The sequence below is a fragment of the Homarus americanus genome, unplaced genomic scaffold, assembly GCF_018991925.1.
Source record: "Homarus americanus isolate GMGI-L3 unplaced genomic scaffold, GMGI_Hamer_2.0 scaffold46659, whole genome shotgun sequence".
NCBI lineage: Eukaryota > Metazoa > Arthropoda > Malacostraca > Decapoda > Nephropidae > Homarus > Homarus americanus.
This window is the reverse complement of record NW_024747682.1, coordinates 78,183-84,196: the sequence shown is the minus strand read 5'-3', so window position 1 is coordinate 84,196 and position 6,014 is coordinate 78,183.

Genomic DNA, 6,014 nt, shown 5'->3' with positions numbered 1-6,014 from the left:
GGTCTATTTGTTGCATGTAACACACACACACACACACACACACACACACACACACATCTTCTCCCTCTCCCATCACTCACCCACACCATATACAGACACCCCACCCCACCACACCCCACCACCCCCACCAATCTCTTCCCACAACAACAGTTTCACAAGCACCATGGAGGTCATTCCACACAACCCCCACCTCACACATCTCACACACCCTCACACCCCACACCTCCCCCATATCCTCCAGTTACACACGCACCACCCCACACCCTCACACCACCTCACACCCCCCACACCCCCACAGTTTCACAAGCAGTAAGACGGCCCTTCATGTTTACTCCGTAGTGCAGTAATCAGGCGAGGCATCAGAGTGGTGTGCAGGAGATCACCGTGTGTGTTGATAACGAGCCATTGATCACGGGCCAAGGTTATCCCTCCATATCATACTACTTAGGGTTTTGTGAAGCGAGGTCAACCTTACCTACCTCCGACCAATTACGATTTGTTTGATAGATCCCACGAGTGTTGAATTGGGTAGGTGGGGGTGTGGGGGGGTGGGTAGGGTTACAGAGTGGTTGCAGGGCGTAGTGGGGAAGGTACTGCGTGTGTGTGTGGTGGAGGGGGTGTGGGTGGAGGGTATAGTGTGTGTGTGTGTGTGTGAGAGAGCCTTACAATTCTTATCCGAGGACAACAACTACCTTCACCTTGCCCTATACCTTCCACTTCCTCTTTCCCTCCCATCCTTTATCTTCATCCCACCCTTCCTTCCTTTCCTTCCCTCTTTCCTTCCCTTTCCTTCTTTCCTTCCCTTTCCTTCCCTCTTTCCTTCCCTCCCCTTTCTACTCATCTCCTCCCCTTCTCCCTTTCCCTCTCCCCTTCTTCCACATCCTCCTTTCCTTCTTCCCCTGCTCCTTTCATTCTTACCCTCCTCCCCTTGTTCCCTCTCCATCTTCCATTCTTCTCCCTCTCCTCTTATTTCCCCTCCCCCTCCCCTTTCCCCTCTCCTCCTCCGCTCTGAGTAGCCTTTGTATGGGGAAGAAAGTATATGACAGCGGCAGACTTTCAATGAGGGAAAGCTAGAGGGTGGAGAAAGTGAGAAAGGATGGGGTAGATGTGAGAGAGAGAGAGAGAGAGAGAGAGAGAGAGAGCAATATACAAATAAGACTCTACCCCCCACCCTCAGCCACACTGTGTTTACATTACTCTCGTTTTCTACCGTGATATACTCTTGAGGGGGCCGTCTGAAGGGGTACCACGTCATCTGAATATTTTCCCCGTGTGGTCGCACCCTCAGGGGACGCGTTGGATTCTTCCCTCCCTACCCCTCCCCTCCTACCTTCCCTCCCTCTGTCAGGTGTATATTTTACCTATGTGTATTCAGTATTCCTCCAGTGTATAGGCAATATTATTCACCGTGTATGGGAGGAATATTGCCCTCGTGTTGTGTGTGTGTGTGTGTGTGGTAGGATGTCTGAAAAGGGTGCCACATCATATGAATCCCTTGTGTGGTCGCAACATTCCTTTAGTGTGCCACATGACACTATCACAAATGGCTCCACGTGTCGCCACTTTCATCCACGGTCTTTGTTGTATAAATAGTGCTGAGTAATGTTTTAATTGCACCTCTACCTGTGTTGACGTCTCTCATCTGACTGGGGGGTGCTGATAATGGTGGCATATGGAAATGACTGTTCTAGTATCTGTACCTGTAGTGTGTGTGTGTGTGTGTGTGTGTGTGTGTGTGTGTGTGTGTGTGTGTGTGTGTGTGTGTGTGTGTGTGTGTGTGTACTGATATTTCTGAGAAGCGAGCTAGGGTTACTGAGGGAGAGAGAGAGAGAGTTATAAGTAGAGCTTCACGAAATCTAGATGAAGAGAGAGAGAGAGGGGGGGAGAGGGGAGATAATAAAAGACAGAAATAGGAAGAAATATATACCTCCTTGTTCCTCATTCCTATGACCGATGCTCTGCTTTCGACTTGACCTCAGCTGACTCTTGACCCCCCTCTCTCCCTCCCTCCCAAACTCTCAGACTAGGTCTCCCAGTGATGCCAACGCCAGCCGTCTCTTACTCACCTCTTAACACTCTCACCTGATAAGCTGTGTCAGTTATGCCCGCAACCTGGCGAGTCTTATTGAAGCATATACTCTGTGGGTATGTGAGGATGCTGTGGGTATACTCAGGTGGAAGTATAGCGGGAGTATGGCCGAGGAAATAGGTTGAATATAACGCATTTGGCGAGAGAAAAGCAAAGCAGTGTTACCAATGTTCGATATGTCTCGATAGCTGTTGAGAGGCGATCGCTCTTGTGAGGATGATAATGGTAATAAATATGAATAAAAATAAGAATACAAGCAAAACAACAAGAAGAATACAACAAAAACAACAGAACAACAACAACAACAATAACAATAATAATAATAATAATAAGAGAAATAATTATATAATTGATTCACATATACTAAATTGTATCGAGAAAACGGTACAGGTAAACTCAGTACAGGTAGAGTTAGGGGTACAGGTACAAATACAGGTAATGATGCAGGTAAAGTTGCAGGTACAGATACTTGCAGGTAAGATATGATCACTCGGGAAACAGGTAATTCTGAGTCTTCTACGTCGAGTCGCTGTCCAGATTATAGGGTCAGGGAAGACAGACAGACAGACAGACAGCAGACAGACAGACAGATGGAGCAAGAAACAGAGAGAGAGAGTACCCTTCCCTATTTCTGCCCTCTTTCCCTTCCATCTTCCTTCTCTTCCTTCTCTTCAATTTACCCTCCTTCTCCTCCCTCCTCTCCTCCTCTTTTTAACCCTCCTTTCATTCCTCCCTCCTTCCCCTTACCCCTTTCCCTCCGTCCCTCCTCCCTTCCGTCTTTCCCCCCTTCCCATCTTTACACTCAAACACCGTAAAACATTTCTGTGTGTGTGTGTGTGGTAATAGTGGTGGGCCAGGCTGGGTTACTCTGGGTCACTCATAGGTCACTTATAGGTCACATAGATACTGGGAACTCATAGGTAACTCACATGTCATTTATAGGTCATTCATAGATAATTCACAGGTAATTTATGTCACTCATATGTAACTCATAGGTCACTTATAGATCATACAGACGCAGGTCACTCATAATTCACCCACAAATCATTTATAGGTCACTTATAGGTCATACAGACAGGGTCACTCTGGGTCATTCACAGGTCACTCATAAATCAGTTGGGGGTCAGTAGACAGTTTTAGGCCAAGAGGTAAAAAAAATGATGTAGGAGGTCACGGAAGTGTGTGTGTGTGTGTGTGTGTGTGTGTGTGTGTTTGTGTGTGTGCGTGTGTAATTCACTAATGTACGTCTGTGTTTGTGGCACTGTCTTGTCTGTTCTGTCTGTCTGTCTGATGTAGTATTAACCCTCGCACTGTCAGTTGTGTCTCAGATAATTTAACCTTAATTTCTTCTGTTTGTTGGGTAATTTTCTCTATTCCTGTAATTATTTTTTTATTGCTGTGTCTGGTCGTTCAGGTGACAGGGAGAGGGAGTAGGGTGAAGTTGAGGAAAGGAGAAGAGTAAAGGGAGAGAGACAAAGGGAGAAGTGGTGTGAGGGGGTGAGGTTTTTAATACCTTTTGTCTGTGTTCATGTTTGCTGGTGTGATTCTTTCTCCCTCATGACCTCTCACTCCCCTCCTCACCCCCCTCCTCTCACTCCCTCACCTCTCTCCCCCTCACCTCTCTCCCCTCTCCATCATGACCCTCCTCCCTCGTACCTCTCTCTCTCCCCCTCTCCCCTCACCCTCCCCATGACCTCTCACTCCTCCTCTCTCCCCTCCTCTCCCCTCTCCCATCATGACCTATCACTCCCTCCATACCTCTCTCTCTCCCCCTCTCCCTCCACCCCTCACCATGACCTCTCCTCCCCTCACCTCTCACCCCTCACCTCTCCACTCCCCTCTCCCCCTCCCTCCCTCTCCATCATGACCTATCACTCCCTCCACGTACCTCTCTCTCCCCTCTCCCTCCCACCCTCACCATGACCTCTCACTCCCTCCCCTCTCTCCCTCACTCTCTCCCCTCTCCATCATGACCTATCACTCCCTCACGTACCTCTCTCTCTCTCCCTCACCCTCACCAGGCCTCTCCTCCCTCTCTACCTCAACAAAACTCTTCACCAAATATCATATTTTTATAACACAATTAAATCTGACGTTAATCTGAGCTGACTGGGTATAATTATCGCCACAAACAAAGAGGACACAATCACGGCTGGTCACGGGGGTCAGAGGTCACGAGATCAGAGGTCACGTCGCTCTCACGAATGGCGGCGGAAAAATGAGATTCGTCCTCGATCCTGGGCCAGCGGGGTCAGAATTCGTACCAAGCCCCGAGGTTTGAATCCTCTCTTATAAAGCAGTTTCAGAAACCATGATTGATACCATCACGTTGCAATTATTCTTTTATTTATTTTTTTGGTTGTGGTGGTGGTGGGGGAGGGGTTGTTGTCATGTTTCCCAAGCGTTGGGGTGAAAGATTCGATTGTGAGATTCGGGTTCAATCATGATTCGACAATCCGCTTCGTAGCTGTTTCGAAACCTTGATTGATACTGCCGTTATAATTGTTTTGTTATTTTCCTGTTTTTATGATCCGGTGTCATGTTCCCAGCGCTGAGGTCAAGTGTTCCGGAACAGAAAAAAGACACAGGGTTCGATTCCTCTCTGCTGACAATACGTTCAGGCAGTTTTCGAGAAGCTTGATTGATATTTCCGTTGTGACCATTCTTCATTTGTTTTGTTTTTCCCTCGCCGTGTTAGTGAAACCAGGATGAAGGACTCGATTGTTGCCACTTGAGTTCAATCCTGATTCGACAATTACATTTCGAATCAGTTCCAATCTTCCTGGTGCCGTCTGACTCACTGTGATTATTCCTTATTTCTCTGTCTTTCTTTTTGTTTGTTTATCCTTGGTTGTCAGCCTCCAGGTTAGAGATTCAATTCTTAGATTCGATTCAAATCTGAGCAACTGTCAGTTTCGACTAAGTGTCGACACCATGTTGCCTTGTAGGTGTCAAAGATCATTATACAGATATACAATCCAGCCAACACTAGTATAAAAGTTGTCCGGTTTGAATTCTATTGGTAAAGTTAGCTCTAATGACGTCATTCGAGAGTGCTTCGTGTGTACACTGCAAGATATGGTCTGTTATGTTCACACCGTGTTGTCTGTACAGTACCGGGTGATAACACATGATCTTCCCAATTGTAAACATATGAACAAAACTAACCAAAGTTATTTAAATCTTCTGGGTTTGTCTCGAGCAGGAAGTGTGTGTGTGTGTGTGTTCCTAAGCGACACTGTGGGCAAGTACATAAGGCTGTTAGACACTACATGATGTATGGAAGAAACACACCACAACAGGAGCTCTTGTTGAACTTGTATAGCTTGAAAATTAAAGTTTTTTTAGTTCTTTAGTAAGAGTGTAAAGTATTTTGCTTTTTTTTGCAGCTTCTGTTTGATTATTTTCAGACAAAATATTTATAATAAGGAAGGTCATCCGTAATTAACAGGTTATAATATGTTAATTAAAACAATATAACTCTTGGCACAAACATCCTCCTTTTATACTGTCTTATCTCCAATTCAGGATTTAAAACAGTTGTACCCGTAAAACATTATTATATTAACAGAAACATACACTTATTATTCGACTATAGATGGCAACATAGTTTTATAACAGGTCTTTCTGAGTTGGTCTTCAAGTAAGCTATTTTATGATTGGTTGGATCGTATGACGTCATGCGTTATTGTAGCATTGTTCGACGGCGCCGTAACCTGAAGTTGTCTCTCGTATAACTTCTCATGGTTAGACATTAGTTGTTGAGTGGCAAACTTAACATAACGGTGACGTCAACCTCGTCCTGTGTATGAGTATGATGGTGTGATGCTGTGACGGTGTGGTGCTGTAACGGTGTGGTGCTGGGATGGTGTGGTGCTGTGATGGTGTGGTGCTGTAACGGTGTGGTGCTGGATGGTGTGGTGCT